We start from the raw sequence: 25,958 nt of genomic DNA, 5'->3' as shown, positions 1-25,958 counted from the left end.
CAGTTATTTTCTCCAGGGGGAGAAAGAGCTGTCATCTGCAGTTCAGTTGTGATAACAGGAGATCTTCAGGCTCTACCTGGAGGTTGTCTACCCTACACCTGGCTGCTTGTTACAGCTGCTGGGAAGGAGACAAGGTTGCCAACTCCAAGTTGGGAATTTCCTGGAGATTTGAGGAGTGGAGCATGGAGAAGGTGGGGCTTGAGGAGGAGTTGGACCTCAGACAGGTACAGTGACCTCAGACAGGGACCCCAGACATGTACAATGCCATAGACTCCACCCTCTAAACCAGCCACTTCTTCCTGGGGAAACATTGTTGCCAGTCTCCAGGTGAGCGCTGCTCTCCAGATGACAGAGATCAGCTCCCCTTGTGTAAATGGCTGCTTTGGAGCTTGGACTCTATGTCATTATACACTGCTGAGGTCACTTCCCTCCTGCTTTTGTACACACTGTGATTTTGGACCACTAAAACTTTCAGCCTAACCTACCTCACAGGGTTGTTGTGCAGATCAAAAGGGAAAGAGGATGATGATGTAAGCGGCTTTGGTCCACACTATGGAGAAATAATGTACTTTTCCTAGGTAGAAGCTACAGAGTGGGGGGAGGGTATGAAAAACTGATCAATTACCCTACAGAAGTAGGTGCCTTGGGTGGATGGGAAGACACCAGGGTTGGGGGGAGTGAATGCCTTCATTTGGGTGACTGAATGGAAAGACAGCAAGGGTGAAGGGGTGGTTGCCCAGAGCTTCTTTCTAGAGCCTGTTGTATTTCCCTCCACAACAGGCCTTATTCCTAGTGTAACATAATTTCTTTGGCTATTTAAACTTCTAATGTGGTTGCAGATAAGTTTGGGGTCAGTGACACACACACACATGTGTATATATGTTAAAAGGAAGTGGCATGTTGGAATAAGGGGAAAGGAGAATTAAAAGGAAATTATTTTGACTTATTCTGAAAAGTTTTTTTTTAAAAAAAAGATTAGATTTCTCTGTATTCTCATTCAAAAAGACCCTGATTAGGAATTAGAACACTTGCATCGGACTTCATTGTTTAATGACTGGAAATAGATGGCTAAGTATTTAAAAAATGTATCTACAATTTTATATGTTCCAGTTCAAAACGTCTCCCTTTCTCCCCTCCCACATTCCTGGCTGCCATTCCCCCTGTGCTTTTTAAACGTCATTCTACTTTTGTTATTCAAACTTTCATTATTATCACTAGTCTGAAATCAACAGATTATTTCATTTGGACAGATCCTCCTCTCCAGTTTAAACAGATGAAGAAAAAAAGAGAAAGAAACCTAATAGCACAGCTTGCAATCTTTATTAGTGGAAAGAGGCAGGAGTCCCCTAGTACCTAGCACAATTTGTGGCAGGACATGAGAGATTTCGTGAATCATTGCTCACTTCTTCAGATACAGCTAGAATGTGAGTCCATTGGTCCTTATAGCATAAAGAGTGGAGTTGTTGCAGATGCCAAATAACAATAGCAGGTGTTAGTAATTATACAGGAAACCTTGGTCTCAGTTCAGTCCTGGAGGATACACTATCTTGAACTTCATTATCAGTTGCATTTCAGCAGTCTGCCTTTCTAATCTCCTGTTGAAATTCCTTATAACTGCTACTCTAGGAAAGCAACTGAATGTACTGGAACGTTAAATGTTCTCTCACTGTTTTTTCCCCCATGTTGTGGTTTCTAATGTCAGACTTATATCCATGTATCCATTACATCCTCCTGGACCAAAATGAGACCTAGGTTTCTTGTCTTATTACCAGTGCTGGTATTTCCACACCTACTAGCCCCCTGGAAATCACACCTAATCCAATCAAGCCTGCTATTGTCAGCCATCTGCAATTGCCATTTGGCATCTGAAATCACCTTTATAAAGTTTATATCTTTGGTATAGCATGCATGGCCCAGCCTGACAGAGTGACATCCCTTGTAACAAATGAATTCAACACCTCTAAGCTAGAACTTCTGGCTGCCAGACAATCTTAGGATTTCCTGGCTATACTGCATACACTACCATACTATAATTAATTAATTACTTCTGGCTATACCTTGAAAGGCTATCATGACACTCTAGAAATTCTTAAATTCTTACCATAGATATTGAGGAATTCCTAGAGTGTTGTTCCTTCTGGGTACATCATGTGATACAATTCTGCCCCTATTTTTGCTCCCAGTATAGGAAAGGGGCCAGCTATCTTCTTATTGTGGAAAATAGATGTTTGTTTTTGTATACTTTCTGGTTCACAACACATTCGTGATTTACCAGCATACATGCATCTACTGGCATACATGACAATCATGTATCACGAATGTGATGTGAACCAGAAAGTATACAAAAACAAACATCTATTTTCACGACTCTTCCTCTGTCTGCCCTTTACCTTCACCAAGATATTCTCAGTGTAATGACTAGATCTTCTTCGTGGTCTCTGTGCTTCACATTCATGGGATATAGCTCCTGCGCTGATCCCCCGAATTGGTACCTAAAAAGCCCGGGATTTTTCACGCTTGGCACCAGTGGGCATGCGCAGGCGTCCCAGTACACATGCTCACCGGAGCCAGCGCGAGGATCCCACCAGCTCCTTTTTGATGGCTGCATTGATAGGATCTCCTATCGATTGCTCCGGTCGGTACTGGTAATCCTTTGGATTTTTTCAGTTATATAGCCCGTTTGTTGTTTTTCTTAGTTAGTAGTTAAATGTTATAGTTAATTGTTTGTTTTTTTAAAAAGACTTGTTGTTGGACTTTGCCCTTCGGGGCTTTATTTCCCACCCCCCCACCCCATTCTCTCAGAAATCTTTCTGTGTGGGTTCCAGTGCCTATGGAAAGGCGTTGGGGTTTTTTTAAATGTTGCCGCAAATGTGGTAGCAAAATTGCACCTCCTGGCGGTCACTCCCTCTGCTTATTGTGTCTGGGCGAGGGACATCGAGTTGACTCGTGCTCGTATTGCTCGAGTTTCTCAAAACAAACCTGCAAAAATGGGGCAGCAAGGCTATCGGCAGCACTTGTAGAATCGGCTCTTCGTCCGCCGAAAATGGCAACGGGCCCGTCAGTATCGATGGGGGAAGTCACCCAGACCCCGACGGTTACATCAGTCGATCCATCATCATCGGTGCAGACTGACATGCCGACCGAACGAGGCCTACCCACAAAACGACCCTCTGAAGGGTTAGTGGTGACTCTGGCTAAGAAACGTTGGGACGATTCGGGGACCTGATCATCCCTCCCAAAGAAGTCTAAATCAAAGGAGAAGCGGAAGAACAGACTTTCCCGCACTCCTTCCCCTTCTCGGGATGCTTCAGTGTCGACTCAAGCTGCTCCACCCCGGAAGATCCTGGCGTCTCCGTGTCCACGGAGTCCTTCGGTGTCAAGAATCAGAGGCTCGCAGCTGATCCATCTGTCGGGATCTGAGCAGGAGATAGACCTGACCCAGTGCACCCATTCATCAAGTTCGGGATCGCGTCATCGGAGTGACAGTGGTTCGGTATCGGAGATCGAGGCACCTCTTCCATCGACTATGAAACGGAGAGAGCTTGAGCCGGCTGCTATGGTTCGACGTTTCCTGCCTCCTCCACTGTGGGATCAACGGCAGTGGCCTTGTTCCTATGGATACCCGTACCCACCGCCATACCAGTGGTACCCTCCACGTGACTTTCCAGAATGGGATCAGCGGTCGGAAGCCTCACATCTCTCAAGGGTTTCACATCGCTCCATGCATCGTGCATCGGTGTCGATCTCTCCAGAGAGACACAGAGAGCAGGTGGAGGAAGTGCAAGCTCGCTCATCGGTATCGCTCCGGTCACCCGAGCGGGTGTCAACCCCGATACTTTCTGAACACTCGGTGAGAGAAGACCCTTCATCATCGGACTCTGAGGTCGGTACCAATGATCCTGACAGGGCAGTGGAACCTTCGCCAGAGTCACATATTGCCGAGGACCTTCCCATATCTCCATCGGAAGATCTGAAGTCTTATGGTGACCTGGTGAAGCGGATGGCACACTCTCCCTTACAGTGGTCCAACCACAGCCAGTCGTCGATGACATAGTCTTCGACATAATGCAGAGAGACACATCGATGGCGGTGGCCCTTCCAGTGACCAAAGTTATACTGCAGCCAGTGAAGGAGCCCTGGGCAAAGCCGGCATCTACACCAATCTCTACTGGACCGTATGTATCGCGTTCAGGAGGCTGGTGCTGAGTTTTTGTTCGCCCACTCCAAGCCCAACTTGGTGGTGGTCTCCTTGTCCTCTAAGGTGCATAAAACCCATTCTTCTCCACCTGACAAGGAGGGCAAGAAATTAGATAATGCGGGCAGAAAATTCTATTCAGCTGGAGTATTGGGATTAAAGGTCTCCAATTACGCCGTGTGCATGGCTCGCTACCAATACTCCATTTGGGAGCAGCTCACACCACTAATGTCTTTGTTGAGCGAGGAGAAGCGATCTTCGTTCAAGAAACTGCAAAAAGAGGGCTTTGCTGTGGCCATGCAACAACTGGCTGCAGCAAAGCACATGGTGGATGCATCGGCCAAGACCCTCACTTCTGCCGTCTCCCTGCATCATCACGCTTGGCTACGGTCCACAGCTCTTCAGCCTGACACCAGGGCTTATGTTGAAGACCTTCCTTTCGAGGGTGAAGGTCTTTTCAGTTCAACCACTGACAGTGTTCTTCAAGAGATGGACAAAAGCATAAAGACCTCAAGAAACCTAGGTGTCCCGGCTTCGTCTAGGGCTGGCAAGCCTAAGCAATGGAATAAATCTTGGCCGAAGAGGCCCTACCAGAAATTTCCCCCTGACCAGCCATGGAGACCTCGCTCTTCGCAAGAGAGTAGGTCTCCCTATAGGGAAAAAAACAAAAACAGATTTGCTTCAGCATCTGCAACCACCAGCAAATCTAAGGGTACCCACCCACAGAAGCAGGGCCTTTGACTTTTCTGTAGCACGCATTGTCGCCTCTCCTTCATCACATATCCGCCTCCGTCAATATCTTCCGGCTTGGGAGTCCATCTCCACAGACAGGTGGGCTCCTTCCATCATAGCAGAAGGATACAAGATAGACTTTGTTCAGGTTCCGACTCAGTCAGTGGTTGTCACAACATCCCCTTCCCCACCTCTGCCGGCAGAGGTGAGCAACCTCTTGCAGAAACAAGCCATAGAACCGGTCCCTGTAGAGGCCAGAACGGGGGTGTGTGTGTGTGTCTATTCTCCTTATTTCCTGATTCCCAAGCGGGATGGGGGATTGAGACCAATTATGGACCTTCGAAATCTGAAATTCCTTATAACTGCTACTCTAGGAAAGCAACTGAATGTACTGGAACGTTAAATGTTCTCTCACTGTTTTTTCCCCCATGTTGTGGTTTCTAATGTCAGACTTATATCCATGTATCCATTACATCCTCCTGGACCAAAATGAGACCTAGGTTTCTTGTCTTATTACCAGTGCTGGTATTTCCACACCTACTAGCCCCCTGGATATCACACCTAATCCAATCAAGCCTGCTATTGTCAGCCATCTGCAATTGCCATTTGGCATCTGAAATCACCTTTATAAAGTTTATATCTTTGGTATAGCATGCATGGCCCAGCCTGACAGAGTGACATTCCTTGTAACAAATGAATTCAACACCTCTAAGCTAGAACTTCTGGCTGCCAGACAATCTTAGGATTTCCTGGCTATACTGCATACACTACCATACTATAATTAATTAATTACTTCTGGCAATACCTTGAAAGGATATCATGACACTCTAGAAATTCTTAAATTCTTACCATAGATATTGAGGAATTCTTAGAGTGTTGTTCCTTCTGGGTACATCATGTGATACAATTCTGCCCCTATTTTTGCTCCCAGTATAGGAAAGGGGCCAGCTATCTTCTTATTGTGGAAAATAGATGTTTGTTTTTGTATACTTTCTGGTTCACAACACATTCGTGATTTACCAGCATACATGCATCTACTGGCATACATGACAATCATGTATCACGAATGTGATGTGAACCAGAAAGTATACAAAAACAAACATCTTAGGTCTGCAGGTTAACGTGACAAAGTCTCATCTTACACCATCAAGGACAGTTCAATTTATAGGGGCTTTGCTGGACACAAATCTTCACTGCGCTTTCCTGCCTTAGCAAAGAGCGATGGATATTATCACTCTCATTCATCTTATAGGGGCTTTGCTGGACACAAATCTTCACCACACTTTTCTGCCTCAGCAAAGAGCGATGGATATTATCAATCTCATTCATTTTTTCCAAAGTCGAAAATGGGGCACAGCACAGCAACTGCAGCAGATGTTGGGGCTGATGGCAGCGACTACAAGCGTGCTGCTGTTTGCAAAATTGAGAATGAGAGGACTTCAGCTGTGGTTTCTCAGAGAGTTTTGGCCTCTACGGGACTCACCTCGGAAGAGGTTTACAATTCCACCCTTGATCATCCAGACCTTGCAATGGTGGAAATCCAGAGACAACATCTGTCAGGGAGCTCCCTTCCATCTATCTGTAACAACAGTTACGGACACCACAAATGCGTCTTTGTGGGACTGGGGTGCTCACATGGATTCTCTGTGTGTAGGGAGCCCTTGGCTTCCATAGCTGACTCGTTGCCACATAAACTATCTGGAACTGCTGACAATTCATTTTGCCCTTCGGTCTTTCCATCCTATGTTGACGGGGAAGGCGGTGGCCCTGTTGACGGACAATACTACAGCCCTTTGTTATGTCAACAGGCAGGGCGGGACAGTCTCTCGACAGCTCTGTGCGCTAGCAATAGAACTGTGGATGGAATGCCTGGAGCATGGCATCTACGTAAAGGCTGCACATCTTCCAGGGGTGTTCAGTCTGCAGGCGGATTTGTTGAGCAGAGGAGCAGCATCTCCACACGAGTGGGAGATGCAGTGGCGCTTCCTTCAACCCGTGTTTCAGCTCTGGGGGTATCCTCAGGTGGATGTGTTTGCCACAGCCAGGAATCGGAAGTATCCTCTGTTCTGTTCCAGGGGGGGGGGGGCACGGATCCAGAGTACCCTTAACTAATAAAAACAAAAATTAATATTCTTCTTTTTTCTAAGACTTAATCATTATCAAAAATTGTCCAGTGTCCTTTTATTTCCCACTCTTTTTCTACATATCTTCTTAACTTTTTCCACTCCATCTTAAAAACTTCTAAATCACTGTCTCTTAAATTTTTTGATAATTTGTCCATTTCACTCCATGTCATAACTTTTACAATCCAATCCCATTTCTCTGGTATTTTTTCTTGCTTCCACAACTGCGCATATAATGTCCTAGCAGCTGAAAGCAAGTACCAAATTATAGTTCTGTCTTCTTTTGGAAATTCAGTCTCTTCATCCTCAGGTACTCCTCTCAGACGTATCTGGGTTTCCATCACTTTGCAGTCATGAATTGCCACCTTTTCTTGCATTTTTAACAAGGTGGAATCATGCACTTTCACTCTCTCTTCCACCTCTTGCACTTTCTTTGATGTTACCACAGTCTCATTTCTGAGATCTTCTATATCTTTCCTTAGCTCTTCAATGTCTTTTCTAATTTCTTTTTTAGAAGCAGTTATCATATCTCTCACCCCTTTCATCATCCTGGCTTCCATTGCTTCTAATTGCTCTTGCATTTTCTCCATTGAGGCAGTCCTTGCATGGGTTAATTTATGCTCTCACATTTAAAAAGCCTCAAAAGAGCCCCCCCCCCGGACTCCCTTTTAGCCAAGGTAAATCTCCTCAGAGTTTCCTGTGCATATCTTGGACTGATCTCTGACTGAGAAAAATAAGCAGTAGGCATTAAATTGCCCTCCACTACCCCGAACGGAAGCCCCAGCTTGCTCCCCTTCTGAGAAGCAATTCAGCTTGGCATTTTCCAACCCCGGAAGTCCCCTGGATCTATTTTCTCCTGATATTCCAAGTGAGGAGGATAATGAATGCTCCATTGCCATAGTATATGTACTGCAGGCTGCCCTGTGATATTTGTAACAGCATTCATAGTTACTAGAAATCACGAGCAATGAAACATCCGTGGTTCCTCATAGTCCTACAATATGGTAATGCATGGCGTCAAGGGCCTGATGGCTTGTTTATCACAACGGAACCATCCCTGTCATTCTAATAAGTGTGGATAAACAAGGACAGCTATCGACTAATGAGGTATAGCAAAGAAAGCTCTGGGGCAGTGATGCTTTGTATTCTTGTGCTTGGGGGGGCACTGTGGGAGGGCTTCTAGCCCCACTGGTAGACCTCCTGATGGCACTTGGAGTTTTTTTGGCCACTGTATAACACAGAGTGTTGAACTGGATGGGCCATTGGCCTGATCCAACATGACGTCTCTTATGCTCTTATGTTCTTAAGCTGTTGTGTTGGTTAGCAAAGGAGAGTTCTGGACCTGTCTTGAACAAAGAAGGTTCCTGTCCTTGGTATGAAGGTGTGAAGGCTATGGGTATAGACAGTCTTCAGGTTTTGGGCAATTGTATCAAACTCCAGGGCATGTTATCTGTCCCCACTGGAGCCTTTCTGCCAGTGGCAGCACCCTGAGTATTGAGTGCCCAGCTTCATCTTAGTTATAGGGTTTTTCTTTACTGGCCCAATTTAAAATTTGATTAATTTTGAGTGTCCAGTGTTCTCCAGATCAATTTGATGATGCAGTTGGACTGATTTAGAATCAGACTGGGGACTTCAGCCACCAGTAGTGAACTGGTCCAGTGTCATCAGTGAACAGTAAAGGTTTGGAATTTTAAAATGTGAGTTTGTGAAAAAGAGAGAGGGAAAATTGAATGAATATATCTAACAGGTGTTGAATATAGGGGCAAATTAAACATTTGTTTCAGCTAAATGATTTTCAGTCTCTTTATTTTGCTTGAAAGCTGCTCGCATTGGGCATCTGTGGTTCAGTTTTGTCCTGGCTTCCCCTAAAGTCGTGAAATGTTCAAAATATTCCTTACAGATATTTGTGACTCTTGCATAACTTTGTGCTTGGTTTTCATGGTGGTAATGATAGTTCTTTCTAAATTGTGAAGAGAGAGGTTGCATAGAAAGTAGGAAAAATAATGGTTCTGCTTTATTATGTTTTTCCTAAACAGGATTACTGCAATAAATTATGGTTTTTTTCTCCTTTATATTCTTTATGCTGCATTGTGTCTCCATTCTGTTCACTCATCATTCTCCTAGCCTCCTTCCCAGAGATTTCTAATCTCCTGTGCAGACAATGAGAGAGCTGCCATGACTTTCTGTAAAGTAGTTTTCTACTCAGTAATTCTTGCAAAACCTCACCGTATGCATAGTTTCCCTGTGGGCTAAGTAATATATGGGTCTTTTCTTTTACAACTATTAAGAGAAAACTTTCCTTCCCCCTGCCTCCCCACACTCTCTGCTTTAAATAATTATCAGTCCTTAGTAGCTGGAGAAATATCAAGATGCATGAAGGCTGAAATTGCTTGGTTGAAAGAGTCCATTGTGAGTGACTTGAGTTTGAGATGGGAGGAGCAGCCTCTTGGGGGCTGCCTTGTTGGTGGGAACTTGCTTTTGTTCCCAAGAAAAATACCTTGGCTAGTTTGAAAGAGGAACAGAATGCCTCATAATTTAAAAATTACTTATCTTTACTTCTTGTAGAAGAATACTTTTGAAACTTCTCAGTAAGAAAGGTTGATCAGATTCACACTAGAATACTAGTAGGCAGGACTTGATAGCTTTTTCATATTTTAATTTCATAGTTGCTTGTTTCGAGATTAATGAGAGGAAATTAGTGTAGGTTAGGCTGATGTTCCTTCATTAGATCTTGTTTATCTTTTTTAAAAAAAGTACTTAAAAAAGTATCCAGCTCCTACATCTGAGAAAGGTCGTACTGTTTTCTTGAATCAGGCCCTAAAAGAGAGTTCCCTTTTTTTTGTACAGTTTTTCAGAACAGAAATAGCAAGTGTAATCTGCTCCTCATTACCAGCTAGAGATCAAATGTTAAACTTTTAAATAACAAGCATTCATTTACCATTGCCAGAGTAGCTGTTAGAGTGTTAGACCCAGGGTTTCGGTCTACCCAGGTTTGAATCTCCACTCTGCCACGGAAGCTGGCAACCTTGGACCACTCAGCCTAACCTACCTTGGAGAGTTATTTGTGATGATATGATGTAGGAAGAGAACAATGCAAGTTGCTTTGAGTCCCTGTTGAGGAGAAAGGAGATACTTTATTTTATATTGCTGTAAAAGTTGAAATGTTTACACAAGCCTTGAACAATTATCTATCGACAGGTCATTACTCCTTTTTCTTTTTTGTGCATGTCATTGTCAAGACTGTGTGTGCTTCTTGCTCTGAAAACGCAGTCACAAAGCACTGCAATGATTTGCTTTACTGCCACAGAGCATCATTTCCATAGCACCATATTTGTGGATATTGCAGTGGCTCAATTATATCTGCCAAAACAATTCCAACATATCTCTCTCTCGGCTTGACTTCACGAACGAAGATTTAAGAAGGGTGCAGTAGTCCACGTCTGCTGCAGGCTCGCTGGTGGCTGACAAGACCAATGCGGGACAGGCAGATCCGGCCACAGTGGCTGCAGGGAAAAGTCTGATTTGGGGTTGGTGCTGTAGCAGTGCAATTCTTCCTCAATCTCCTTTTGTCCTCAAGACCAGCTATGCGTGCGTTCTCAAAGGAAGAGACAGCCTGGTGGATGGTGTGCCTCCATGCTTTGCGATCTGAGGCTAGGCCGGACCACTGGTGATGGTTGATGTGACAGGTGCCAAGGGATTTCTTCAAGGAGTCCTTGTACCTCTTCTTTGGTGTCCCTCTATTTCGATGGCCGGTGGAAAGTTCGCCATACAGAGCAATCTTGGGAAGGCGGTGGTTTTCCATCCTAGAAATATGCCCTGCCCAGCGCAGCTGCGTCTTCAACAGCAGTGCCTCGATGCTTGTAACCTCCGCCCTCTTGAGGACTTCAGTGTTGGTCACAAAGTCACTCCATTGGATGTTGAGGATGGTGCGAAGGCAGCGCTGATGAAAGCACTCAAGGAGTCGCAGGTGATGACGGTATAAAACCCACGATTCGGAGCCGTAGATGAGGGTTGTCATCACAACCGCTTTGTAAACATTTATCTTTGTGCCTTTTTTCAGTGCTTGTTGCTCCACACTCTTTTGTGCAGTCGGCCAAATGCACGGTTTGCCTTTGCCAGCCTGTTGTCAATCTCCTTGTCGATCTTGGCATCTGAGGAGATGATGCACCCCAGGTAGCTGGACTGTCTTCAGAACTGATTCACCCACAGTGATGCAGGGAGGGTGATAATCTTCCTTGGGTGCAGGCTGGTGGAGAACTTCTGTCTTCTTCAGACTAACTTCTAGGCCGAATAGCTTGGCAGCCTCTGCAAAGCAGGACGTCATATGCTGCAGAGCTGATACCGAGTGGGAGACGAGTGCAGCAGCATCAGCAAACAGTAGCTCTCGGATAAGTTTTTCCATTGTCTTGGAGTGAGCCTTTAGTCGCCTCAGGTTGAACAGGCTGCCATCAGTGCGATAGCGGATGTAGACACCATCGTCCTCATCTAGATCTACTGCGGCTCTTTGAAGCATCATGCTAAAGAAGATCGTAAAGAGAGTTGGCGCGAGAACGCAGCCTTGCTTTACACCTATGCTTATTGGGAAGGGCTCTGAGAGGTCGTTGCAGTGTCTGACTTGGCCTCGCTGGTCTTCATGTAGCTGGATGATCATGCTGAGGAACCTTGGGGGACATCCTAAACGTTCCAAGATTTGCCACAGGCCTTTCCTGCTAACGGTATCGAAAGCTTTGGTAAGGTCGACAAAAGTCACATATAGACCCTTGTTCTGTTCCCTGCATTTCTCTTGGAGCTGCCTGAGAACAAATACCATGTTGGTGGTGCTCCTGTTAGCTCTGAAGCCGCACTGGCTCTCTGGGAGGAGTTCTTCTGCAATGGTGGGCACCAGTCTGTTCAGGAGTATTCTGGCAAGGATTTTGCCTGCGATGGAGAGCAGGGTTATCCCCGGGTAGTTGGAGCAGTCTGACTTTTCCCCTTTGTTCTTGTGTAGAGTGATGATGATTGCATCGCGAAAGTCCTGTGGTAGTTTGCCTTGTTCCCAGCAGGTGACAAGTACTTTGTGAAGTGTGCTATGTAGTACTGTGCCCCCATGCTTCCAGATCTCTGGTGGGATTCCATCAACTCCCGCTGCCTTGCCACTTTTCAGTTGCTTGGTGGCTTTAACAGTCTCTTCTAGGGTGGGGATCTCATCCAACTCTGTTTTCACTGGTTGAAGTGGGGTGAGGTGGATTGCTGAATCAACATATAAGATACTATGGAACATGCGTAACTCTGTGGTCATGCAGGTGTTGACACTTGCCCGAGCTGACATCTTGGTCTTGGGTCCCAATCCCTTACCCAGTGGAAGAAGCTGTGAAAAGGGCCATCCTTCAGCAGCAGAGGGAGACTAATGGGGAAAACGAACATGCCTGACCCCAGTCTCAGTGGCCCATTGGCAAGGTTAGTTGGTCAGCTCCTGGTGCCAGGCATCCCAGCTGAGCTACTAACCATGCACTGCACCTTGAGGGAGTCTTATGGGGGAGGGGGGTGAACTCTGGCTTGGCAGGAGTGACTCTGTGGTGATGGAGGATTCTAAATAGCCTTGGGAAGGCAACCAGCAAGAAGAAGTGGAGAAAGTTGAGGATATAAAAGACAGAGTGGGAAAGAACATGAGATTGAGCTGGGGAAGTGGTAAAGGCTAGCTCTTCAGAGCAGGAGGAAGAAAGTTGGTGTGGAATGAGGGAGAAGGAGATGAGAATGAAAGGGAACAGCCAGTTAGAAGGGGAAGAAGGATTAGTAAGAAGAAAGGGCCCCAATCCTGAAAGGGACACTGGGAGAAAGCCAAAGCAGGTGAGCCACATGCTGCTACTTGTTAATGTTTAAAAGTTTAATAAAAATTAAAACCCTGTTGTCAACATTTGTCAGTTATGGTGATCTATACACTATGTTGCCAGTGTTTGCTGTGAGAAACCCTGACATTCACATAGCAAATATAGAGTAGATCCTCCGTTTAAAAATGTACTCATTTGGAAAAATACCATGCAAGTACAAGTGTGTGTGTATGTGTAATTTTTATTTGCATTTCGAAGAGGCACATGTATATGTAGGTCTGTTGTCTTCTAATGTTGTTGATCTGAACAAGCTTCTTTATATTGTTTCTGTATTTTCCCCTTCCAAAAATTATTCGATTGTAGATCAGCGATTCTTGGAGTATTACAAGCAAATCTGCAGCTTTCTGGAACTTTAAGAAGTTGCATGGTGTTGGTTAGACAATAGCGGTTATATCAGTTTGAGAATACTGATAAAGTCCAAATCCAGCAATTATGAATTAGTTTTTAAGTTCTCAATTTATAGAACTGAACTGTTTGATTAGTACTGAATAAATCATACAGGACTATTGTCAGTACCTTATTTTTATCTATTTATTTATTTTATACACCTCTTTTTTCCTAAGTGGGGACATAGAACAGCTTACATCATTCTCCTATCTTCCATTTTTATTTTCACAACAACCCTGTGAGGTAGGTTAGGTTGAGAGTGCATGACTGGTCCCAGGGCATCCAGCAAAGCTTGTATGGCAGAGTGGGGGATTTGAACCTGGGTCTCTCAGTTTCCAGTTTGATAATCTGATTACTACATTTGCTTTCACTGATCTTCACCCATACTTTGTTGCCACAAAACTGCAATATTAAGAGATCATTCATATTAATACATATTCTGTTTCTTATCTGTTTGAAGTATTTTTAAAAAATTAGATGATAGATATTGCAATAATTATTCCTGTGGAATCTACTTAATTTAGTGAAAAATATTTCCGATTTCCTCATTTTGGAAACTTGTCACTAGGGTAAGTTGTTTAATTTTAGTAGCAATTTTAGCATGTAGAAGAAGTAGTAGATCCATCTCATTAGAAATATAAGAAAAAGATTCTGTGATAATGCCTTGAATCAATAGGATTTCATACTGGTGGGCTTCCGGTTTCGGCGACCAGATCTAAGGAGCGACTCGGACCGGCTTGTCCTGAGCCACTCCTTAATCGCACAGTCGAGGGGTCTCTCTCTTCAGAAACCCGACTCTGGAACCCGGGAAGGGCCCCGGAAGGCGGACAGCTTGAGCTGAGGGTCGGGACTGACAGCGGTGGCTGTCTCCTGAGCCTGGCTCGCTGTGAGCCTCGCTGCTCCGATCGCCATTTTTAAATGGAGTCGGGGTTGACTGCCGGCCCTCTTGTTTCTTCTTAACCAAGCTTGCTGCGTGAACTGAATAAGCTACATCATCATTACGAAGATTGTAAGTCTCTGCTTTTCTTCTAATATTGAGTTTTGAAGTACTACCTGCTTAACTAGGGATTGGAGAGTCGGGAATGAAGCGGAACACAGATAGAGAGAAAGGGGGGGGGGAACTCTCTCTCTTTCTCTGCGGAGGCGTCTAAAAGTTCCTGCCTAATCTGGTGACTTTTCTAATGCTATCATGGATCACACCAATCTCTAAAGATAGAAAGGACTTGATGGCTGAATTGAATTGACTTTTCTTGAATCTTTTTCTGGGAAGAAGATTTTGCTGTTGGAAAGTTGCATGCAAGCATATGTAAGCATATGTGGATGAGAAGGACAGATACAGTGTTATATAAACTTCTGAGACTTTGAAAGATATAACAAAAGGAAGCAGTTTGAAGTTTATGCTGTAGTATCCTGAATAAGTTCCTGTGGGTCCTAAATAGACATTTAAACTCTTATGGGATTTGTGTAGTGGATTACAAAATGCAGCTATTTTGTTGACTGATGGAAGAATAGCTGTGAAAGCTTCTAAATGGATCATAAACTCCTGATGATGGATATAATGGATGTGACCCTTTAATTTTGACTGTATTTTTATATGGTCTGAATATTTTTTCTTTTTTTCCTTTTTACGTTTATTTTTCTCCATCCTTTTTTTCTCTTTTTTTCACTTTCTGTGGAGTTTTCATCCCCTCATTTTTATTTTGGAAACATCTGAATTGCTTTATGTTTGTTTATCCTTTTTTTCCTTGAGCTATTTTTTAATCTTTGATTTTACCTGTGGATTATACAAATGGGGCACTCAGCTCTGGATTACAATTTATGCAATCAGATGATCCTTCTAGGACTGGGATTCTATTGAACTATTTGCTTTGGAAAAGACACCATTGTGAACTGTCTCTGTTTCATGGAGCTGAATTGTTTTGACTAGATGATACTAAAGATTGTTGTGGCAAAAAGGTTCTGTTTAATATAAGTTTTATTGCTGTTTGGCATTTGTCAAATTGTTGATAGAATAGTAAGATTAATGTGGCAAGCTGGAGAAGCTGAAAAGAATTTGAAAGCACAACTGACAAAACAGGAATTTCAAAATAAGGTTGAAGAAATACAACACCAACTCAATTTACTGCGTATTGAGGAAATGGAGAAAAAAATGAGATTTGCCAGACAAAACTTTTTTGAACATGCTAACAAACCTTGAAGGTGGTTGGCCTACAGAATGAGGAAAGAGAATGCCAAAAGAATAATACCGGTATTGAAAGACGAAAATAACAAAGAGAAGTCCAAAGACAGGAGATACGCCAAATTGTGGAACAATTTTATAAAAGACTTTATGAAGATAAATAAGTTCAAAAGGTAGACTTAGAAGAATACATTAACCAAAATAATCTTAATAAATTTACGGAAGAAAAAAAATTTAAAATGAACCAATAATGATAAGGGAAGTGGGAGATGCAATAGCATCACAAAAGAATGGCAAAGCTCCAGGTCCAGATGGCCTATCAACTGAGTTCTATAAAGCCTATGAAGAGCCTTTACTGTTACCATTTAAACGTCTTCTTGAAAGGATTCAGGAGAAAGCTCAAATACCAGTTTCATGGCAAGAAGCTACAATATCTCTAATTCCAAAGGAAGGCACAGACTTGAAAAATATAATAAGTTACTTGCCAATCTCTCTCTTAAACATGGATTACAAAATTTTTGTAGCAATACTGGCACAACGTTTGAAGAAGGTTTTACAGTCCACAATATACCAAGACCAGGCAGGATTTCTTTCTAGAAGATATTTGAAAGATAATGTCAGAATAGTATGTAACATAATGGAATACTATGAGAACCATCCAGAGAAGCAATTGGCATTAATCTGTCTGGATGCAGAGAAGGCCTTTGATAATGTTCGTTGGCAATTTACGTTGCAACAACTGAAGGGAATGGAATGTGGTGAGAATTTTTTGAGAACAATACAATCAATATATTCCTCATAAAGGGCAAAGATGATGGTGAATGATGAACTAACAGAAGCAATTGCTATTCAAAAGGGTACAAGACAAGGTTGCCCACTCTCACCACTCCTTTTTATTTTGTGCTTAGAGATAACCAAATAAGAGACGATACAAGTATTAAGGGAGTGGTGATTAAAGGTGAACAATACAAATTGAGAGCCTTTGTGGATGATTTGGTTTTTATATTAAAGCAACCAACAGATTCAATTGACTGTCTGATAAATAAGATTAACCAATTTGGCTACTGGGCAGGATTGAAGATTAATTATCATAAAACAACATTTCTGACGAAGAATATGACGATAGAAGACATTCAACTTCTCCAACAAAAAACAGGGTTTTTGTATGAGAAAAGAATTAAATACCTAGGTGTACATATTTTGAATAAGTGTAGCAGCTTAAAGATGGACAATTATGATAAATTACTTAAAGAAATTAAAAAAGACCTGGGAAAATGGCAAGATTTGAACTTATCCCTAATGGGAAGAATACCTTCAATAAAGATGAATATTTTGCCAAGATTGTTATTTTTATTTCAAACTATTCCAGTACTCTTAACTAGTGTGTTTTTTCAAGAATTGAATAAGATGGTTTTCAATTATATTTTGGCAAGTCAAAAAACCAAGAATCAAATTAAAAATATTGCAAGACTCTAAATTGAGAGCAGGCTTGGGTCTTCCAGATTGGCAGTTGTACTACAGAGCTTCTGTGCTTTTGTGGGTAAGAGATTGGGTACTACTGAACGATAAGAGACAGTTGTTGCTAGAGGGACATGACCTTAATTTGGGTTGGCATGCGTATTTATGGTATCAAAGACTTGAAGTTCATTCTTACTTTAAAAATCACCGGAAATCTTTGTATCATACATGGTCATGGCTAAAACGGAGAATTTACCAGAAAATTCCAAGGTGGGTATCTCCAGTGGAAGCATTCACCCCCCCAAAACCTTTTGAAACCTAATCAGATTTATAGATATGAAGAACTGTTGAAAAATGATAACCAACTGAGAACCAGGGAAGAGCTGGAAAACATGGACATTAAAATGAGTTGGTGGTTAAGAACACAAGTTGAATCTAGGTATGCCAAAGACAAGACAACAGACTTTAATACAGAGCAATATCCATTTGATAAAATCTTCTTAGGTCCTCAAGAAAAACTAATTTCCAAGCTATATTCATACTTATTACAGATGAAGATGCAAGATGAGATAGTGAAAGACTGTATGGTCCAATGGGCGAAAATTTTGGGGCGTAACATCATGTTAGAAGAATGAGAGAGTCTGTGAAAATTCAATATTAAACTAACTAAGTCAGTAACCTTTAAAGAAAATCTCTACAAAATGTTTTATAGATGGTACATAACCCCATAGAAATTGTGTAAGAGGTATACTAACATGTCTAACAAATGTTGGAAATGGACCAAACATGTGGGGTCTTTTTATCATATGTGGTAGACTTGTGGGGTGGTGAAAAACTATTGGGAGATTGTTCATGAACTATTACAGAAAATTCTGAAGACACAGATCCAATTTAAACCAGAACTGTTTTTATTAAACATATATCCTGGTGATTATTTCAAACAGACGAGGCATTTGTTGGCGCATATTAACACAGTAGCTAGGATGCTTTTGGCTCAGAGATGGAAACTTCAGGAGAACCCCACGAGAATAGGGAAAATTCTGGAAACTGCTGAGATGGACTATTTATCCCAGTTGTTGGCTGGGAAATCTAGAAGAAGCAAGAAAATATTGGGTGAAACTACATACTTGGTTAGACACTCAAGACTCTTAAGATTCTTTGATGTGAACTTATATCTCCTTTTTCTCTCCCCCCCCTACATCATTTATTATAATATTCTTAATGGAAAGGCTAGCTTAAATAGATACTTCAACTAGAAGACTTACAATATAAATGTATCAAAACATATTACCTTGATGTTGATAATTTAATGTAAAGAGATAATACGTGACAATATTTGTATTCTAAGAAAGTATATTACATGCAGATTAGATTTTTTCTGTAACTCCAGTTTTCTACTCCCTCTTACCCATTTTCCTTAACTTTTTAGAAATTAATAAAAAATTTCAACTGAGGATTTCATAGTGGCAGCTGGATATAAATAAATCATACGAATGCTTCATCTGGCATAATTCTTTTTTGTTTTAATAATGTGATTAGGTTTCCTTTATCTTCCTCTTTTTCATCTTTAGTCTCCTCCCCTACAGCTCCAAAACACTTAATAGATGCCACGATCTTTTTTAGCATGATGCTTCAAAGAGCCGCAGTAGATCTAGATGAGGACGATGGTGTCTACATCCGCTATCGCACCGATGGCAGCCTGTTCAACCTGAGGCGACTAAAGGCACACTCCAAGACAATGGAAAAACTCATCCGAGAGCTACTGTTTGCTGATGATGCTGCACTTGTCTCCCACTCGGTATCAGCTCTGCAGCATATGACGTCCTGCTTTGCAGAGGCTGCCAAGCTATTCGGCCTAGAAGTTAGTCTGAAGAAGACAGAAGTTCTCCACCAGCCTGCACCCCAGGAAGATTATCACCCTCCCTGCATCACTGTGGGTGAATCAGTTCTGAAGACAGTCCAGCAGTTCAGCTACCTGGGGTGCATCATCTCCTCAGATGCCAAGATCGACAAGGAGATTGACAACAGGCTGGCAAAGGCAAACCGTGCATTTGGCCGACTGCACAAAAGAGTGTGGAGCAACAAGCATCTGAAAAAAGGCACAAAGATCAATGTTTACAAAGCGGTTGTGATGACAACCCTCATCTATGGCTCCGAATCGTGGGTTTTATACCGTCATCACCTGCGACTCCTTGAGCGCTTTCATCAGCGCTGCCTTCGCACCATCCTCAACATCCACTGGAGTGACTTTGTGACCAACACTGAAGTCCTCAAGCGGGCAGAGGTTACCAGCATCGAGGCACTGCTGTTGAAGACGCAGCTGCGTTGGGCAGGGCATATTTCTAGGATGGAAAACCACCGCCTTCCCAAGATTGCCCTGTATGGCGAACTCTCCACCGGCCATCGAAATAGAGGGGCACCAAAGAAGAGGTACAAGGACTCCTTGAAGAAATCCCTTAGCACCTGTCACATCAACCATCACCAGTGGTCTGACCTAGCCTCAGATCGCAAAGCATGGAGGCACACCATCCACCAGGCTGTCTCTTCCTTTGAGAACTCACGCATAGCTGGTCTTGAGGACAAAAGGAGATTGAGGAAGAATCGCACTGCTACAGGACCAACCCTAAATCAGACTTTTCCCTGCAGCCGCTGTGGCCGGACCTGCCTGTCCCACATTGGTCTTGTCAGCCACCAGCGAGCCTGCAGCAAACGTGGACTATTGCACCCTTCTTAAATCTTCGTTCGCGAAGCCAAGCCGAGAGAGAGAGAGACACCATTTATTTATGAGAGGCCCATGGCACAGAGTGGTAAGCTGCTGTACTGCAGTCCAAGCTCTGCTCATGACCTGAGTTCAAGCCCGACGGAAGCTGGGTTCAGGTAGTCAGCTCAAGGTTGACTCAGCCTTCCATCCTCCTGAGGTCGGTAAAATGAGTACCCAGCTTGCTGGGTAAAGTGTAGATGACTGGGGAAGGCAATGACAAACCACCCTGTAAAAAGTCTGCTGGGAAAACATCATGATGCGACATCACCCCAGAGTCAGAAACGACTAAAAATATGGAGCAGAAGTCCATCACAGTGTGTGTGTGTGTGTGTATATTTGGCCACTGTGTGACACAGAGTATTGGACTGGATGGGCCATTGGCCTGATCCAACATGGCTTCTCTTATGTTCTTATGGTGCTTGCACAGGGGACTACCTTTTACCTTTACCATTTATTTACTACCTTTTTTTATCAGTGTTTTCCAAAGTGGACTAAAAAAGTGGACTTGGGGAGGGACGGTGGCTCTGTGGTAGAGCATCTGCTTGGAAAGCAGAAGGTCCCAGGTTCAATCCCTGGCATCTCCAAAAAAGGTGTGAAATAGGCAAATAGGTGTGAACAACCTCAGCTTGAGACCCTGGAGAGCCACTGCCAGTCTGAGTAGACAATACTGACTCTGATGGACCGAGGGTCTGGTTCAGTATAAGGCAGCTTCATATGTTCATATGTTCAAAAAGTGGAAACCTCTGAAAGTGGGTCACGGGCCAGCCGTCCCTAATAGCCACCCTTATCCTTTCTGTTGCTCTTTTATATTTTGGAAACAAAGATCTGATGCTAGAAACTATCTTCCATGTGTAATATATTAGTTGGTATTCTTTTCACTGCATATACATGTTGATCATTTAAAATGTGTTCTGATAGATACTAGACTGAGAATCTTGGGGTGCAGGGTTAGAAGGAGTAATGAAGAAGGAGGGGGTGGTCAAAGGCTGGGATGTAACCTCCATTTGAAAGGCAATGTATGTCATAATACCACTTGCTTGGGATTCATATAGCTGTGCTCTTTGTATGATGTTGGTTTCTCAAAAACAGCTGACTGGCCAGTATAGAAAATGGAATGCAGACGCAGATGGATGCCAAGGTCATAGTTTGCGTAGGTGCCAAAAAACCTCAGGCCTACTTTGGATGGGTCACCATACCAAATAAATTTGAACTTATGGATCACTATACTAAGCAATTTGGGAACTGTTATTCTTGATAACAAATTGGGCAGGTAAACTTTCCTGCCCCTAAACAGTTACATAGCTCTGTTCATAAACCCATCCAACTCTCGATGATATATTGGAGCATAACTAAGTTCCACCTACATGTAAAATCTACTATGTGATCAGCTTGAGGAATGGCAACAGGACTCTCTATCAGTCAGCTCACTATGGAAACTTAATTTAGAAGCACCATGGGGGGAAGGAGGGAGGTGACATTATGTATCCTGATCTCACCAGATCTTAGAAGCTAAACAGGGTCAATACTTGGAAGGCACAAGGAAGACTCCGCAGAGGAAGACAATGGCAAGTCACCTCTGCTTTATACCTGTCTTGAAAGCCTCTTAACTGGGGTCGCCATAAGTTGGTTATGACTTGACAGCACATTTATTTATTTATTTAGATTTTTATTCTGCCCTCTCTGCAAGCGGACTCAGGTAGGGGTGTGCATTTGGACATACCAAATGGATATAAGGTAGGGGTGTGTATTTGGATATACCAAAGCTAAAATTATACCCTAAATTAGCTGTTTGGGTTGGCTCAGGTTTTGGTGCAAAACTCCACCTACAATGTTTGGTGCAAAATTCCACCTAAATTTATAAAAGGCGGTAGAATCTCAGAGTGTGAAATTGATATTCTTTTTTCACTCTTTAGTGGTCATGTAATCTTGCTTATATGTGCTATTCTGATGCGTCTTCAAAATGTAGGCTGATAACACAGGCATGTTACAGAAGTTACATTTTGTGTTGAGAATGCTGGTGAAGGCTGCCAGTGTAGTTATGTAACTTTTTGCAATGATGCCATTTTCTTTAGTCCCTCAGCTAAATTTATGTCATTGATCGCTATTCAGAATTGCATGGGGTTTTTTTCCCATTTGCACATATTGAACAGAGTCAGATGAGTGTTCTTTTCAGAAGACAGCTAGTGAGAGAACAAATAATTCTCTTTTGGATATTCTGTTACAGCTAAATAAAACTGATTGTGGCATTAAACACCAAGGCTTAAAAATGGTCAGATCCTTCAGAATAATGAAAGATAACATAAATGACAAATAGCACTGTTTTATATTTATCCTGTAGGAGAAGTTTATGTACTTGTAATCTGTTCTGGACACATTTGCTGAAGCTCAAACTGTTTCTTAAGAGCACCTTCTTCTGTGTATACGTACAAAGGTTCAAATCCACGTTGGCCTCATTTGGAGCAGACTGGCTGGCTGGCCCCTGCTGTTGGTGTTTCTTTGGGGAAAGGGAATTCTTTTCAACATAAAACCAAGCATTGCCAAGCTTTCTCTGAAAGGGCAGGCTGACTTCTTAGCCCTCACCATTGTGCTACAGGCATGCCCCACTGAGCACATTGAAGCTCTGCTTAACATTTTTATCTGCAAAATTATGAATTGCTTCTAATGGGATAAAGAGCTGCTCATTTCTAGAAATAACATAAATGTTTTATTTCAAAAGCTCTTCCTTTACTGCCCTAGGGAGGTTTTTTTTTTTTTAAGTTTCTAGGAGGGTGCATTTCTGTGAAGCCAAATGGTCTTGCTTAATTAATTATTAAGCATTATTTCTTTTGTTGTATCATTGCTAAACTTGCTTTGAACAAAATGCACGAGTGGCTGAGTGAATGACAGAGCATTCAATCCACCTTGTTTGTCATTGATTTGTAGCTGACAAATCAGATGTATGGCGTTTTCAAGAAGCAAGCATGTTAGAAACAACTAAGATATAGCGATTAAGAGACAAAAGGGTGAAATGTGCACAAAAAAGCAACACCTCTTCACAGCTCTATGCATAGCATGTAGCAGAGCATAACTGCAGTACTTAGAATGGGAAGGAGGGGCTGGGAGGCGGGGACGGGTTTGGGAAACAATAGTTGAGAGTCTCACTGTCCCAGGCAGTTCAAATTCCATATCCTCACAATTAGCTTGGGAAAATAGAAAACATGGGCAAGAAAGCATCCACTGGTTCTTCTGTCCTGTAAAAGATTGTGAAGATGCTATTAAAGCAGTGGCAGGGGGAAATTCTTACGATTATTCATCTTGGTTGTGGAGTACAACCTGGAATGGCAGAAGAAATAGAGGGGGGAACTGTTGATTTGCTGGAGGAGAGGCAGGGGGAGACATGTATGGAAGACCGCTGAAGCAGAAATCTCCATCTTGCTTCCATGCAAACATGGACAAAGATTGGCTCTCCTCTCTCCACCCTTTCGTTGCATGTTGTAACTGGCCGTTTGCAGTCAATAGCATTATGTTTCAGAAGAAAGCTTTCAGGTTCAAGGACTGTTAATGGCTTCTAATTGATAGGACATTAAGGACAAACTCAAAGTTACACAGAAAGAAGAAACAAAGGGGGGGGGGGAGCAGTGGCAAGGGGAGACACAAAGTTAGTAGGGTTTGCAAGAACTGTTCGGAAGCTCTGGAAATTAGTTTTCCCAAGTGAAATTCTTGCTTTCTATGGGATGCAAACTACAGAAGCATAGACAAGCTGCTCTGAGATGGTGGTGTTCATCAATACAAAGCTCAAATCCTTAATCAAATTTTTCAAGAAAAAGAGTAAGTAAATATGACTCCTCATTTCAGTTTTTAATTTGTTCTTGGAATGCATTTAGATATTTTTGGTAGAAAAACTACATCAGCCTTAAAGAAATGTTAAGTAACTTGCTTTCTTTCCCCCACGAAATAACTTGTTTAGTTTGTCACTTCACAATGTGTGCAGGTAGCTTATTAAAGTGTCCTTGGGTACCTGCTCTTTTTCTGTTGTCCAAAACTTTTGGATCATAGCCTGCTGATTTTCCTTGTTTGCCCGGGGTATTTTGGAAAAGCAAAATGAGTCTTTTGTTTTTGCAATGCAGTGTAGTTCAGATGCATCATTTGTTGTGCAGAAGCAGCTACATGCAGAAAGCACAGTCTACACTGATTTCTGTGTACGTAAACAGCTTCTGCTGTGATAGCACAAACTTGTAGTTGATGTTTTAGTGGTTCCAACACAATTCGCAAATAGTTTTCATTTATAGCAAAAAAAAAAAAATCTGAATTAATCATGTTAGCAACAGGCATGTTCTTTTTTTAAAAAAAAGTATTTTGTATTTAGCCCCAAACTGATTTTTTTGTGTGGTACGGTTCAAGCTCTAGGCACTAAAGGGGGTGGGGATGGGGGGATGATAATAACATACTGCCAAGCAGCATTTGTCAGCTTCCCTATAAAAAGGGATTTTCCTCTCCTTTCTGTTGTATAAACACATCTTTTGTTTTCTGAAGACAAGAATCACAACTGTGATCAGATAGTTGGGTGTCATCTCTTTTCATTACCTTTTGGATTTGACCTTTGATTTGGAAGGACAGAGAAGTTGGTCATGTACCATGTCAGCATTATCTGCCTTACTGCATGATGTGTTTCTGGTCATATCCAAGATAATGAATTTAGATGTAGAAGAGGTCAGCAGCATAGTGCATGAGGAAATCTAAGGGCAAACATATCATGTACATGTACTTAGCAAAATGCTGAAATTATGGTTAAATAGGGAACTGTGTACGTCAAAGAATAAAGAGTAACTGAAAATGTCCTAACAAAAATAACAAAAAGCAGTGTAGTTGGTTAATTTGCTATATCAAGAAGCAAATCACTTTTACATGCTGCTGAATGATTTCCCACCACATTTATACCTTTTGGCATACAGTGTTTCTAAAGTGAAATAATGCTGCAAGTGTGTGTGTTGTTACTGTACATACAGTAAAAAGCAGTACAAGGCTTGCTCATTATTTGAAGCATATTTCATGTTTAGAGACAGATTCAGCATTTGATTAAGTTCCTCCATTCCTGATCCCCGAGGCTGATGAAGTGGTCAGTTATAGATATCAGGATTTTGAAGAGATGGTATATTTCTTTAGGGAGGAGGAGAATTTCCTCTGTGTGGGGCACTGAAGAGGTGTGGTCTTGTTATTAAGCAAAAGTGATAATGAAGATTCAGTCACAGGGAAGTGATGTGTGCTGTCTTGGATGAGTTCACATGTACGCATGGATAGTAAGAGAGTGATGAATAACGCGGACCAAATGTTGCCTGGGGAACAATACAATGTCCTTGACTTTCTGCCTCCCTTTCTCTTACTAATCACCATTTTCCTGCTAGCACAGGTTGTCTCAAAATGCTACTTCAACTAACATTTACTGAAAATTACTACCTGATTTGTGTTTTAGTTTAGATCTCTTGAAATTGTATATTTTAAATGAAATGCTGGATGTTAGGTTACTGCACAAAAGTAGAGAGTTACTGTTGGGATTTTGAAAAACTGTGGTCTGGGTTGCTGCTGTGATGGGGAAAACAAGGCAATTGGTGCAAGTACACTAATTAAGCCAGTTCCATGAGAACTCAGTCTGCTTATGTGACAAGGCACAGGAGTGAGTCTGAAGTTTTTCCTAACTTCCCAGCCATTCATGCCACAACTGCTATAGACCCAGAGGCAGACCAGGAAGTTATGGCTCTGAAGCAAGTACAAGCTCAGTAATATCTGTGGTTCTGTGAAGCAGCAGTTCAGGAGCAACTCAGTTCAGACTCCACAGCACCAACAATGGGTGGAATGTCACCCATTGCCTCCACCTGCACTGCTGCCACCCAGCAGTTGTACCAAAAGAGGCAACTGAAAGTCCAAGCTAAGCAGCCCCTGCAGTGCGTGTAAAGCTGCTACGGCTTTTCTCTGTTTCTTCCTGGCTGCCAGTATCCATCCAGGGCAGTAGCCAACTGAGAATATTCCTTGTAAGTTAAACAGTTGGCCCACCCTTCTGTAGGCCATCCAGTGTGGATGTGTATACATCTTATGGTGATTTGAAGATCCAGTAATGGAACTTTTACGAAGTGGTTGCCAGACGATACATCACCATTTTATGAAACCATGATGCTATTCAAGGAAAGCCAAAATATCCCATTCAGTGGCATTCTGTTCCTGTAGCATGTGATGGCGCGGGGGTTATGGAAAACTGGGAGTGGGACTTGCTGCATTTAGATTT

At 42.5% G+C, this 25,958-nt stretch overlaps 1 protein-coding gene across 1 annotated transcript in view; it reads left to right on the top strand.

Annotated features, from left to right (window-relative positions):
- NHSL1 (NHS like 1) overlaps nucleotides 1-25,958 on the top strand; it is a 286,939-nt gene that overhangs the window by 182,078 nt on the left and 78,903 nt on the right. The gene's annotated exons all lie outside the window — the stretch shown is intronic.

Source organism: Heteronotia binoei, chromosome 1, assembly GCF_032191835.1.
Source record: "Heteronotia binoei isolate CCM8104 ecotype False Entrance Well chromosome 1, APGP_CSIRO_Hbin_v1, whole genome shotgun sequence".
NCBI lineage: Eukaryota > Metazoa > Chordata > Lepidosauria > Squamata > Gekkonidae > Heteronotia > Heteronotia binoei.
This window is presented reverse-complemented; position numbering and strand designations above follow the sequence as displayed.